General features: G+C 47.8%; 1 pseudogene; it reads left to right on the top strand.

Moving 5' to 3' along the window:
- Window positions 1-11,111: 11,111 nt before the first annotated feature.
- On the top strand, window positions 11,112-13,786 carry LOC149748238 (embryonic polyadenylate-binding protein 2 pseudogene; annotated as a pseudogene).
- The last annotated feature ends 254 nt before the right edge of the window (window positions 13,787-14,040 follow it).

Raw genomic sequence — 14,040 nt, 5'->3', positions numbered from 1 at the left:
ACACTGAAACTCTCTCTCTCTCTCTCCCTCTCTCTCTCTCTCTCTCTCTCTCTCTCTCTCTCTCTCTCACACAGACACACACACACACACATATACACACACACACACACACACACAGAGGCACAGCCCCCTTGCTGTGGGAAGGGATTTGGCACATAATTCATAACCAGGCACATTCCATCTAGCTCCCCCCACTCTTTTGCTCATGGCTGAGGGCACTGCAGGGGTTTTCTGAATGTAGCTCGAAGAAATCCAGGTTGGGCCAGCCTGGCACAAAGCGGCTGAAATTAGTATGGAGGCTATCCCGGTGCAGGAGGTGGCTCCGGGGCTACTTTTAGACTTTTCAATATGCAGAGCTGCTGCTTCACAATTTCCATTAACCCCTCTGAGGTTTTCACTGGCAGACTAATTTCCCAGGTCTCCAAGGAATGCTGGACCTTTATTAACCTCGTTGGACCATTTTCTTTGGGGGTTCTTTTCTCTGTATGTGGAAAACACTCGACATCTTCATAGATCTGCTCAATCTACCTTGTGCTTCTTCAGCCAGAAAAGTCAAAAAGAGCTTCCAGATTTTAAGACTCCTAAGCACCCTTCCCCAAACACCTTTCAGAGCAAACAAACTCACCATGGGGGCGTGCAGTTAGGAGAAACAATGCATGTATAAGCATGGTGTCTACATACACAAATAAATGGTAATATGTATGACTTCATAAGTATTTATGTAATCAAACCACAAAAAAGACTATCTGTATATATGTGCCACATCTTCTTTACCCATTCATCTATCGATGGACACTTGGCACAAGGAGATCAGCTCAGTGCTTTGTGACCTCCTAGAAGGGTGGGACAGGGAGGGTGGGAGGGAGACACAAGAGGGAGGAGATATGGGGATGTATGTATATGTATAGCTGATTCACTTTGTTATAAAGCAGAAACTAACACACCATTGTAAAGCAATTATACTCCAATAAAGATGTTAAAAAAAAAAAAAAAAGACTATCTGTGTGACCTGAGTTCCAGTTCTAGCTCTGCTGCCAACTATCTACATGACCTTGGGCTCAGCCTTCTATCTCTTTGGGCTTAAGTCGCCTTTTGTATCAAATAAGGGAGTTGGACTAAATCAGTGATTTTCAAAATTTTGAGCAGCAGAATTCTTTCTTGAGACCAATGAGATTATAGAGGTGCTCAGCGTATATAAGAGATGTTCCAATATATAAGGGAGATGCTCCAGTGGGTCGTGCAGGTCCTGAGTCCCACCTGGTGGGTCTCTCTTATCCCCATCCTGGAGCCCTCTGGGATCGCTGAAGCACAGCTTGAAACCCCTGAACTGAATGAGTGTTAAATCCTTACTAAATCCCAAGCTGTGTTATTCTCATTGCCAAGTTCTTGCCTCCACTGGCACAGCCACCATCTTAGGCTGTTCTGCTGTTTTAAACAGTTCAGATCTACAAGCAAAACCTTCCTGACAGAAACTCATAACGGCCACTTCACTTACGGTGACGCTGCACGACTCAGTGAGGTTCCCTCACCCCGTAGCACTGGAGCAGAAGTGACCCACTTCACAGGAAGATGCCGTCGAGTGGGGAGACTGGACAAATGGCTTGAGATCTGCAGTGATAATCCAGACCTCCCAGCACACACAGAGCACCTCTCAAAAACAGGGGTCCACCCCGCGGGCACCAGGCACTAGCAGAGAATGCAGAGACGAAGGTGAGCCCTCAGAGGAAGTCACCTCCACTGGGTGACATCCAGCTCTGAGTATCAGTAACTCTATGGGAGAACCTGGTGGCTGTGGACAGGGCAGAGTGAGCGCCATCCTGAGGGCCATGGCCTGAAACCCAACCATCCTAGATGGGGAGGGGCCGCTTTATCTTCCATCCTAAGGGCGTGGCTCACAGATGAGAGCCTCCAAAACTCTGGGGGTTCACTGATCCCTGTAGACAGTACCCTTGGTCAGGAAATCGATTTCAGGAAGTGTCTGCAGGCTCCACTGACTGTTCCATCAGGCAGACAAGTTCCCACAGGACCTGATGAGGAGAGATAGCAACTCATCCTCACCTTCAACAAATACTGAATGCCCACCATGAGCCCTGAAATGCACCAGGAATTAAGCAATAAGCAAGACAAATATTCCCTGCAAAGCCACCAAATCCAACAGACATTTATCAGTCCTTACGTCGTGGAACTTTCAGCATTTGACATAACTGACCACCCCCTTCATGGATCACTGGTTTTCCATGGATTTTACAGACAAAACTCATTTTCCCCCCTACCTGCCAGGTCTCCCTTCCAGCCCTTCTCAGCCTTATCCTCCTCTGCTTGGCCCAAGACCCTATCCTAGCATCCTAAGCACTCTCTTCCTCTTGATTTAGACCAAAGGGTCTTAACCTGGGGTCCCCAGGCCCCTAGGGGGTCAGTGAACTTGGATGTGAAAAAAACTGCATCTTCTTTTTCACTTTCCTCTTACTGACATTTAGCAATTCCTTCAATTATGAATGCAAACAACAAACCACAGCAGTATTAGCAGAACCTGTCACCTCGTCCTCAAGAAAAATTCCAGGGATCTTCATCCCACACAACAGCTGTAGCAGACTTCTCGAAATCTGTATTCATCACTACTTTACAATTATAGTAATTATTAGAACTGCCACTGGGTATTGTTATTTAATGAGTTAATAAAGAAATATCTATACTTCTATATCACAAATTTATTTTTAGTATTTTGATAACTGTATTTCAACATAATTGGTTTCCATTGTTATCTTATACATTTTATCTCACACATTTAAAATCATAGGCATTCCCAGACTACCAAAGGAATCCAAGGCACACAAAAGATGAACAGCTGGGCTTCCCTGGTGGCACAGTGGTTGAGAGTCCACCTGCCGATGCAGGGGACGCGGGTTCGTGCCCCAGTCCGGGAAGATCCCACATGCCGTGGAGCGACTAGGCCCGTGAACCATGGCCGCTGAGCGCGTCTGGAGCCTGTGCTCCGCAGCGGGAGAGGCCACAACACTGAGAGGCCCGCGTACCGCAAAAAAAAAAAGCAAAAAAACGAAGAGCTGCCACCCTTCATATGCCACCCCATAGAGGGTCTTATGTATGACTGCAGCTTTAGTTATGACCACCCCACATATATCTTCAGCTCAGACCCCTCCTCTGAACTCCAAACCTGTAAAACTGCCTGCTCTAGAGAAACCTTTGAATATCTCCAAGTTACCCTAAACTCATCATGTTCAAAGCCAAGTTCATGGTATCCCCCAACCCAGCAGAGAACACCCAGTCTAACTCCCAAAGCTTGTGCTGTAACAATGTCTGGCCCTCTGTCTCTGCCCTCCAGCCTCCCTTGTCAGTCCTTTGTACCCCACATTCTCCCTCCCACCAGAAGTGGGGTCACAGCTGTCTCACTCCACCCACTCCACCCTCCACCTCTGCCTAATTGACACTTACTTTCCACATCTCAGCCCACAGCAAAACCTTCCCTGCCCTCCTACCTGTCAAATTGCCCCATGGCACCATGTAACCCTTCTTTGTAGAACTATCTCCACTGCAATTTTACTTTTGCTTTGGTAATTACTTCTTAATGTTGGTGTCCCCATCTGATTACAAATTCCCTGAGAAAGGAATTGGGTCTATTTTTTCACCACCCATATCCCCAGCACCTCAGCACAATGCCTAGCACAGAATCGGCATTTAATAAACATTCGGTAAACAGATGAGTTAATTAATTGAAGTCCATGGAGTTTACAGTCTAGGAGGAAACACATATGACACAAACATTCAAAATAATAATTATTTAATTCCAACTGTTGTGAGCGCTACTGAGAAAAGAATGATGTACACTGCGAATTTATAACTGGAGAACCTGATCTACTTAGTCCAGATTAGTCAACGAAGATTTTCCCGAAAAAGCAACATTTGAGCTGAGACCTGAAAGATGACGACCAATTGTCCAGCTGAATGAAGGAATGGCATTTCAGGCAAAAGGATCAGCATGTGTGTAGTCTCGGGAGTGGGAAGAGCTGGGCAGCTTCAAGGGACTGAAAGGAGGCCTTTGGGGCTGGAATGCCAAGAAGTAGAGGACAGGGACCAAATCACAAAGAATTGTATAGGCCAGGGTAAGGGTTTGGGGCTGTGGTCGGTTGCAAAAGTGGCTACAGTTATTCCCCTACCAGAGTCTAGCCCCTTTGCAATGTGATTTTGCAGCTCCTCCCATCAAGAAGTGGAATCCGGGCTTCCCTGGTGGCGCAGTGGTTGAGAGTCCGCCTGCCGATGCAGGGGACACGGGTTCATGCCCCGGTCTGGGAAGATCCCACATGCCGGGGAGGGGCTGGGCCCATGAGCCATGGCCGCTAAGCCTGCACATCCGGAGCCTGTGCTCTGCAACGGGAGAGGCCACAACAGTGAGAGGCCCGCGTACCGCAAAAAAAAAAAAAAAAAAAAGAACTGGAATCCACCTCCCCACCCCTTGAATCTGACCTGGACTTTTCTCTTGATTGAGCCAAAAGAATGCAGAGGAAGTGATATGCCAGTTCTGAGCCTGGGCCTCGAGATGCCTTGAGCCTCTACTCTCTCTTTCTCTTAGAACACTTCCCAGATCCTGAAGCGTGAGAGATTATGTGGAACAAAGCCCAGCCATCCAAGCTGAGTCCCTCCTAGACTGTTCCCAGCTGACCCTAGAATCATGAGTCAGCCCAGACAAGCCCAGAAGAACCACCCTGGTGAGTCCAGACCAAGTTACAAATCATAAGCCATACATGCCTGTTAGTATCTATGTTTGGGATCATTTGTTAGGCAGCAAAACCTAACTGATATCACAGCTTTATCCTGAGATCCATGGGATGCCTTTGAAGGGATTTAACAGCCGAGTGACAGGGTGAGATGTGCCTTTGTAAGAACTACTCTGGCTGCTGTGTGAACATTGTGTGGAGAAGGGGCAGGACTAGCTCAGAGACCAATTAGTGAGTGCTGCTGCCACCCAGGGGGAGGGGCTGCTGCCCTGGCCTAGGAGGTGTCAGTGATGTGATGAGAAGTGGACGGGCACGGGACCGCTTTGAGAAGTGATAGCCACAGGACTTGGTGACTGATTCAGTGCCGTAGGTAATGAGAGAGGATGACGCCTCTGTTTCTGCTTGAGCAGCTGGGAGGACAATTGTATTAGTCAGGCTTCTCTAGAGAAACAGAATTCATAGAATGTGTATATATAGAGAGAGAGAAAGAAAGAGATTTATTTTAAGGAATTGGCTCATGCAATTATGGGGGCCACAGTACAGATCTGCAGTGTGGGTGGGCAGGCTTGGGACTCGGGAGAGCCGATGGTGCAGATAAAGCCCAAAGAAGTCTGCTGGAGAATTTTTTTTACTTAGGGAAGGGTCCGTCCTTTTGTTCTACTCAGGCCTTCAGCTGGTTGGATGGGGCCCACCCACATTACGGAGGGCAATCTGCTTTACTCTACCAATTGAAATGTTAATCTCATCCAAAAACACCCTTGGAGAAACATCCAGAATAATGATTGACCAAATATCTGGGCACCCTGTGGCCCAGTCAAGTTGGTACATAAAATTAACCATCAACACTGGTGCCGCCAGTTACTGAAATGGGGAGGCTGGAGGAGCAGGCTCGTGAGCTAAGGTGCCGAGCTCAGGAAGCACGAGGCTCAATGGACAGAGGCTGCTCTGGCTGGGACCAAGGCAACCCAGGGAAGCCTGAGCAGTGAGGCTAGTTGCTTCCACCCTTGCAGTCATTCCATCACTAGATCGTGATGTGACCCTAAGAGCTCAGCAGCCACTGAAGAGACCACGGCAAAACAGACGGCACAGCCCACACCCCGGCAGATCCTGACAGTCTAGTTAGAGGAGAAAAGTGGAACTCAAGGACACTGGACCCCAGCTGGACTCATGGAAGAGATCCTGGGGCCGCCCTTCCAAAGCAGGCCCCCACTGCAGCCGTGGGCCCTGCAGCGGGCAGCCCGACTCCATGACTGCCATGCTTCGTGGCCTGTGGGCCTGTGTGCTGCACACAAGGCCCTCCGGGGTCTGGGGCCATTCAGCCTGCCTCTCCAGACTCGCCTTCCCTCACTCTGCCCTTCCAGGAAAAGACACCCAGAAAAGGGAAGTGGTTAGGAACACAGGCTTTGCTTTAAGGCTGCCTGGGAGCAGACCTTCACCCACTGGTAAAGGGCTTCAATCCCTTAACCATTCCCCAGCGTCCTCTTCTGTGAGGTGGGGATAAAACAGGACAGACTTGCATGTGTTGAGAATTAAGTGAAATAATGCTTAGCGCAGTATCTGGCGCTTAGTGAGTATGCAGTGAGTGTTAACTACTATTGTTAGATTTTTGCTGCCACCACTATCATCCCTCTGGGCTTTAAGGTCCAACAAGCCTAGTCCACTCCTTACTAACTACTAATTAATGATGAATCCTGGCTACGTCACTTAACCTCCCTGTGCCCCAGGCCCTGAACTGTGAGATGGGACAATGGTTCTTCCTTCTCAGGGATACTGTGAGGACTAAAAGAGATGGAGCCTTGAAAACACTGAGAACCTTCCCCTCCCTGGTGCTTGGTAAGTGAGCAGTACACTTTAACCTGGAGCAGCACGGGGTATGGTAGTTCTCAAAGTGCGCCATGCTGCTTGGCTCCCCTGTGACTTTTCTGTTTGGGCACCCCTGTCCATCGGCCAAGCATCATTCATTTTGTGAAGCCTGCTCAAGTCCCTACTCCCCTAGAAGCTTCCCGGGTATCTGCCTCGACCCAAGCATCTTCTCCTGGGTATACCTGCTGTCAAGGATATGCCTGTATCACTTCCCATGTCTCATCACATCGAGGACACCTGCTTACATGTCTGGACACCGCGGGACCTCCAGAGCCCAACACAGGGCCTGGTACACAGCAGAAGTTCTATAAATGCTGGTAACACTGAACCAACTTGTCAAGAGAACATTCTGGATTGATAAAAGGTCTGCAGCTGCAGGTTCACAGCCCCTCAGACCTGTGGGTCTCTGAGAAAGGCAGGGAGACACTGAGACTTCAGGGAGGTAGCCTCTGTGCCATCTTTTCCCTACCACCTCACACTCTCTTTCCTCCAGCCTCCCCTGGAGCCCCCTGCCAACCCCAAGAGAGCAAGAGGGAAGCCACAAAGAAGGGAGAGGATGAGCAGCTGAGGAAATGCCCCAGGCCTTCTCTCCTGCTAAGAGGCCTGAATTTGCAGGTTTCCTGTGGCCCCAGCCCAACCCTTAATGAGTTGACAAGAAAAGATGCCTCGGCCCGGTTTGCTGGTCCTGCCAGAGTCAAAAAATGCTAACTGGCATCGCTCTGCTCCACAAGGCTGGAGGGTCACGCTGGGCCTGCCACATTAGATGACACGCCAGCAGCCTGGGACTCATGTGAACCTGGCCACACCTTCCTGCCACCTGCACTCCCGGTAATTGGACAGGGCTCTCCATCAGGCCCTGTCCCCAGGGCTAATGGCCTCACAGCCTGGCCCTGCCGAGGGCTCTGTGCACTCTCCCCAGAATTGTCTGCAAAAGCTCTCAGGGCTCCCCTCCACCATTAATTCAAAGCTCCTCATGTCCACACAGACCCTGGGAGGTGGGCCTGGAAGCTGCAGCCTTCACACCAGAAGCCACCCACCTGTCCTATTAACTGTCTCATCAGAGCTACTGCACGTGGGAAGGAGCCGTGGGCTGGGGGGCAGGGGGCAGAGGGCAGAGAGATATTCGCAATTTTCCTGAGAAACCTCACACAAAACCGAAACTGTTCATTCACTCGTGTATTCTTTGGAAATTTACCAAGCGCCCACTATATGCGGGGTTCTGTGTTAGATGCTAGACTACCAGTGGCGAGCAAAGCAAACATGATCCCTTTTCTCGCTGGTGGGGTCCGCATGCTGCTGGTGAGACTGGATTTGAATCAAGGAATCACAAAAACAAAAGCTTGATTCTACTGTGCAAAGCTGCTATGGACTTCAGAGTGACAGCCTGTGTCCTACACTATAGGACAAGGGACCCAGACTGAGTCGGGGGCTCGGGATTAAACATCTCCAGAGATGCTTAAAAGGCATGTAATGAAATTGCATACATTCTTAGGATGATTTCATTCTTAATAAAAAGAGGAATTTTTTGAGAATTCCCTGGCAGTCTCATGGTTAGGACTCCTCGCTTCCGCTGACAAGGGCCCATGTTCAATCCCTGGTCGGGGAACTAAGATCCCATAAGCCGCATGGCATGGGCACCCCCTGCCCACAGAAAAAGAGGAACTTTTTTACAGATTATCTTACAAACCTTTAGAAACAGTTAGTTCTCCCCAGGTTTCATCCTTTCTTTCTACAGTAATCAAACACCTGAATATTAGCTGGGTACTTGGCTACCTAGAATAAAATTACATTCTCCCAGCTAAGTGTGACTATGTAACTAAGTTCCACACAATGGGATATAAAGCAGAAATGGTCTGAGCAACTTCCTGGACATATACTTACAGGGAAAGAGAATGTCCCTTTTATTCCCTTCTCTCCTTCCTGCTGCTGGAAAAGTGGTCATGACTCCTGGAGCTGGAGCAGCTGCCTCGGACCACAAGTGGAAAAGGAATGTTGTAGATGACAGAACAACAATAGTTCATTCTAATTTAAACAGAATTTGGTACCCGCAGGTGGGGAGCCTCAGATAGCAAAGCATAAATGAGACGCTGTCCAAGTGGAGCCAGTGGGACAGCCGATGGCAAAGGTGCAGACGTGATATCTCATCATATCTAAGGTGCACATTTTTTTGTCCATTTTAACATTTCTGAAATTGATTTGCATCTTATAATTGAGGGCACATTACAATCGCCATGGGCCATTTTTTTACATTTTAACATTGTTGAGTAAGAGGTACCCAGCAATTACTAACATCTCACATAAAATATGGCATCACAAGCTGGTCATATGATGACTTGTTATTCCACACAGAGCTCTTGGTTAAACCATCACTCATGGTACCTTGGAAGACAGACAACCTTCCAATGAAGGTGAAGCATTGGGGAAAATTCCAAATTTTGATGGACTTTAGCTGTCTTTTTCTTTCCTTCCACCCAACATTACAAGGGAGATTAACTCAGTCTAAAGCCAGCCAATCACAAACACAGATGGAAGAGGACATAATTCTGCTAGGAGAGGTACTTTCTGTCTGTGGCTAGCAATCTAAGTTGACTGGAAGTCAGTGCATTTATGGTCTTTAACAATAAAAGACAAGGAAGAAAGTTGCCCACAGGCAGAGCTGGGGATTTCAGAAGACAATGACTTTTTCCCAGGGAGCAGAATGAAGTGGTCCAAATGGACGAACCAGTGAAATGTGTTCTATAGCCAGAAAAGGGAATATTTGTCATAGCCCAGTGTAATTTCTGCCATGGACCAATGTCTATCATATCTCCCATTTTCCCTTTTCAACACGGAGTTCCTGTTGTGATTAACCTGTGTCCACTGAGTTACTACATATTGGCCATGCTGTGATTAGATCATTTCCCTTTTAGTTTAAAGACCACCAGATCAAGGGAAGACTATCTTTTTGGGAGGATGGGTGGGAGATGCTCTGAGGAAGCAGCCTGCTTTCTGTTGGTCCTCAGATATCTCCACCTAGTGAGTCTGTAGGATTTGTGCTGTGACATTCAGAGCCAAACCTCTTCAATAAAACGTTGAATATTTTATATATTTGTAAAAAGTTTTACATTTTTAATTATTTTGGTTCCTAGCATATATTGTTCCCTCCATGACACAATTAACCTCAACAATGAATTTAATTTTTTTAAAAACAAAACAACTCAACAAAATAAATTATGATTCTAAATTTGATCTTCTCATACTGTGGACTGAAAAAAACTTAATCTCATAAAATAAAGATAGGACCAACTGACAATTTCTGAAAAACAAATCAAGGGAAGACTATCCTGGTCTGATGGACAGGACTGAGCATCACCCACAGATCCTGGCTGTTCACCTAGAAGCTGACCCAAGTGGGACTCTATTCCCATTAGGGGGTGGGGATGTTCTACAGAGGGAAAAGGTACACACACAGATACTTGGCTAACCCAAAGAATTGGCTATACTGAAGGTTACTAATGATGGATGCTTACCTAATGTAACAGGTATATATCTATATCTATTTTTTAAACCAGCCTCACGTTTAATGGGAAAACACAAGAAGCACTCCCATTAAAGCCAGGAACAAAATAAGAACGTCCACTATCACCCTTATTATTTACAATGGTTCTGGAAATACTAATCAAAGCAATCAACAATAAAGAGAAATATAAAGTATAAAAAAATTTAAAAGTGGAGGCAAAGTTATTTGTAGTTGGTATGATTATCAACCAATAAAAGTCCAAGACAATAAAAAAAATTTGTAGGCTGAATGGATACAAAATTAATGTAAAGAATTTAATAGCCAGTTAGAATTATCAAGGAAGAAAATATCTCATTTATAGTAACCAAGAAGGATAAAATATACAGAAATAACCTAAGATGTGCAAAATTGATGTGAAGAAAATTTAAATTACCCCTGAGGGATGCACACCAAAAAACGACTTGCATTAATGGGAAGATGTGCCATATTCTTAAATAGGAAATACCTCAAATGCAAAAAAACAAAACAAACAAAAAAACCCAAGCAAACGTTTTTAAGAAAAGTCTCCTTTTAAAAGCAAGGTGAGGGAGCTTCCCCAGTGGCGCAGATGGTTAAGAATCCGCCTGCCAATGCAGGGGACACGGGCTCGAGTCCTGGTCCAGGAAGATCCCACATGCTGCAGAGCAACTAAGCCCATGCGCCACAACTACTGAGCCTGAGCTCTAGAGCCCACGAGCCACAACTACTGAAGTCGGCGCGCCTAGATCCCGTGCTCCGCAACAAGAGAAGCCTCGCAACGAGAAGCCCGCGCACCGCAACAAAGAGTAGTCCCAGGGCTTCCCTGGTGGCCCAGTGGTTGAGAGTCTGCCTGCCGATGCAGGGGACGCGGGTTCGTGCCCCGGTCTGGGAAGATCCCACATGCCGCAGAGCGGCTAGGCCCGTGAGCCATGGCCGCTGAGCCTGCGCGTCCGGAGCCTGTGCTCCGCAACGGGAGAGGCCACAACAGTGAGAGGCCCACGTACCGCTAAAAAAAAGAAAAAGAGTAGCCCCAGCTCGCGGCAACTAGAGAAAACCCAAGCACAGCAACAAGACCCAATGCAGGCAAAAATAAATAAAATAAATAATTTTTTTAATTAAAAAATAAATAAAAGCAGTGTGAGGGCGTGAAGGTGAGCAGAGGCCTGGCCTATCTCCCCTCCTGCCCCGGCCGCCATGTGGCCCTTCCTCAGCCGCGCTCTCTTCCCACACACCACAGAGGCCTGACAGAGGGCTTCCAACCCCGAGGCCCAGGGCTGCGGGGCCTGGTGCCGCCGGGCCGGGAAGACCCCTCTGGGCCCCAGAGCTGGAGACAGGGAGGAGGAGGAGACAGGGGAAGCGGGGGAAAAGGACGAGGAAGACGCGGGCTTCCTGCCGTCTCTCTTGGAGAAGGAGGACCTGGCCGAGTGCCCGGTACCGGACCGGGAGCTGGAGGCCATGAAACTGAAGCTGTGGGCCATGGAGCAGGCCCAGGGCCCAGAGGGGGAAAAGGAAGACGCCGGGGCCCTGCTGGCCGGGCAGCTGCTGAGCCCCAAGCCAGACACCCCCATGGAGAAGGTGGAGGCCGACCACAGATCCAACTACATGGGCAATGTGGACTACGGCGGCACGGCCCAGGAGCTGGAGGCCTATTTCAACCACTGCGGCGAGATACTCCAGGTGGCCATCCTGTGCAACAAGCTCTCCCAACACCCCAAGGGCTATGCCTGCATAAAGTTTGCCACCAACAGCTCGGCCCAGGCCACCGTGGAGCCGAACAAGAGCGTCTTTCAAGGTGCTACCCAAAAGAAACAACTTACCAGGAATCAGCTCCACGGACCGCGGGGGCCTTCAGAGACACCCAGGCGCCAGGGCGGACCCTCTTCCCACAGCAGCCTCCAGGGTAGGGCCCGTGTCAGACCACGAGGGCGGAACCTGGGGCGTGGCAGATTCTCCCCGTAGTTCTCACCGTACTGAAGGGAGGACCCGATTTTGAGAGTGAGGCTGCAGCTGGGTCAAGTGTAAACACCTGTGCTCCTCATAGGACCATTTACTCTGCGCAGAATCACTGCCCCGCCCCCTTCACTCGGCGGGAGGACGGCTCAGACCCCACGGCCGAAGCCCTCAGTCACGAAACAAAGCACGGTGTGGGCCTAGCACTGGGGCTACTGGAGGCTTTGGAGGGCACCGGGCAAAGCTGCAGCCAGGTGAGGCCCAGGCGGCGCTGGGTGTGCTCCCGGTCGGCATACTCAGGGCTGTTCGACAAACGCCTTTTATTTATTTATTTATTTTTGCAGTACGCGGGCCTCTCACTGCTGTGGCCTCTCCCGTTGCAGAGTACAGGCTCCGGACGCGCAGGCTCAGCGGCCATGGCTCACGGGCCCAGCCGCTCTGCGGCATGTGGGATCCTCCCGGACCGGGGCACGAACCCGCGTCCCCTGCATCGGCAGGCGGACTCTCAACCACTGCACCACCAGGGAAGCCCCCAACGCCTTTTATAGAAAAGTAGAATCGTGTGTCTTAATGGTTATTTTTTTTTTTAAAGCAATGTGAAAATGGAAATAGACCCACAGACACAGAAAATGAACTTATGCTTACCAAAGGGGAAAGGGGGGGAGGGATAAATTAGGTGGTTGGGATTAACATACACTACTATATATAAAATAGATAACCAACAAGGACCTGCTGTATAGCACTGGGAACTATACCCAATATTTTGTAGTAACCTATAATGGAAAAGAATCTGAAAAAGTATATATATGTGTGTGTGTATGTATATATATCTGTGTAACTGAATCACTGTGCTGTACACCTGAAACTAACACAACACTGTAAATCAATGATACTTCAATAAAGAAATAAAAGCAATGTGAGAGGACTGCCAGATATTAAGATATATTACAATACTACAGTAATTAAGTTAATATGGTGCTGGTACATGAAAGGACAGATAGATGAAAGGAACAGAATTTAAAGCCCCCCAAAATATCCATCAATAAATGTGTGTATAAATAGATAAACATTTAACATATGATAAAGATGATATTCTGAATCAGTAAGAAAAATATTTTTTTCAACAAAATAATGTTAGGAAAACTAAATAGCCAGATAGCAAGGCTGCCACACATTGCAAATAGTTTTTCCTAATTTGTTGTTGGTTTTTTTACTTTGTATGTGGTGTTTTTTTGCAGTGCAGGTGTTTTTTATTTCTATTTTGCTTTAGGTGGTCAAATACATCAATCTCTTTTACTATGACTTCTGGGAAAGTCTTGCCCATTTTGAGATTAAAACTATTTTCATATTTTCTACTAATACTTTATGACCTTATTTTTTTAATACTTAAATCTTTGCTCCACCTAGATCTTATCTTAATGGAAGATGTGACGTGAGGCCAAGTTTATTTCTCCTAGTGTGATTTCTCGGAGAACCAAGGTGTGTTCAGAAAAGAAAAGTGATTCTTCCTCTGCTTCTAGGACAAGAACCTGCTCCCAACTGCAGAGAATCAAACAGCCTGCACTGGTCAAACCACCTCTTCAGCTCTAATCCTGAGAATCTTCACAATAAAACGTGCAGTCACCAGTGGCCCTGCACTGCCTCCAAGATAAAGGTCAAAGGCAGGCTGAAAGCACTTTGACCTTGCCCTGCTTTTCAGTGCAATATCCCTCTGGCTGGCTCCCTGCCCCAGAGCACCCTCATTCATTATCTGGATAAAATGCCTTGTGAATACTGGGGTTCACTCTTCACCGCATTCTTTGTCTGGCTAACTCATTTTTCAAATCTAAAGTCAGTCATTACAGGGAATTCCCTGGTGGTCGGCGCTTCTGTTGCAGGGGGCATGAGTTCAATCCCTGGTTGGGGAACTAAGATCCCACAAGCTTTGTGGGATGGCCAATAAATAAAATGTAAAAAAAAAAAAGTCAGTCATTACCTACT

The sequence above is a fragment of the Delphinapterus leucas genome, chromosome 10 (genome assembly GCF_059928025.1).
Source record: "Delphinapterus leucas isolate spDelLeu-1000000601 "Yukka" chromosome 10, BTC_Dleu_Yukka2, whole genome shotgun sequence".
Taxonomy (NCBI): Eukaryota; Metazoa; Chordata; class Mammalia; order Artiodactyla; family Monodontidae; genus Delphinapterus; species Delphinapterus leucas.
Note: the sequence above shows the minus strand (reverse complement) of the source record. Positions and strands in the feature narration are given on the sequence as shown.